Raw genomic sequence first — 875 nt, forward strand, 5'->3', positions numbered from 1 at the left:
TAAATGCTTCTTCACTCTCAGGGTTATTTTAAGTGGTTGCAAGCAGACGGGACAGGTAGTATTATGTTTTCCAGAAGAGCAATGGAGGCACAGAACTTTTAAGCAACCTGCTTTCTGTTGGGAACATAAACAGGCAACGGTTAAAATGAGAACACCTTGTCCCCTTCTGTCTCGGCCCACTCCTGCGCCATCAAAGTAACTAGAACACAGTAAATTCTATCATTGCGTATGGTACCTGACTGGCACAGGATACGGGAAGCCCTCTGCAGAGACCATGGACCCCAATGACCTTCCCAAGCGCTGCTTCGGCGTCACCTCCGCCAGCACCCTGGGTCTTTCCAAAGCATCACTAACTATCCTTACTGCCTACATTGAGTTTTCCTCGCAGAGAATTCACCCTCAGTAATCTCCCGGGAAGAGTGTGCGAAGCTGTTTCTGAGAGGATCACGAAGCGTGCAGCAAGCACGCTGATGGGTTGGAATGGATGCATTCCCGGGACCTCCACGGCTCAGGAAGGGCACCCTGGGCTCTTGCATCCCTTCTCCCTCCCTTAACTGGAACAGCCGGGGAGCACCTGTCCACAGATAACAGTAGCGGGTACCGCTCCCCAACTTCTGCAAAATGAACTCAAACAATTGTTAAATGCTTCCCCCGGTTCTGGGAGAAACACTGACAAATGAGGCTGGGAGAGCACTGAGAACGAAGCACAAGGAAAAGAAGCACGCACGGGATAACGATGCAAAGGGTTCCTTGCACTGAGGGCAGGAAGCCTCGCGAGATCTAGGGGTCGGGAATCTCGTTGCGTTGCCTAGCGACCAAAAGACGCTGGCGGGCCCCCTTAGCGAAACCCCCGCTGGAGCCCTGAGTGTCCTACC

The sequence above is a fragment of the Arvicola amphibius genome, chromosome 1 (assembly GCF_903992535.2).
Source record: "Arvicola amphibius chromosome 1, mArvAmp1.2, whole genome shotgun sequence".
Taxonomy (NCBI): domain Eukaryota; kingdom Metazoa; phylum Chordata; class Mammalia; order Rodentia; family Cricetidae; genus Arvicola; species Arvicola amphibius.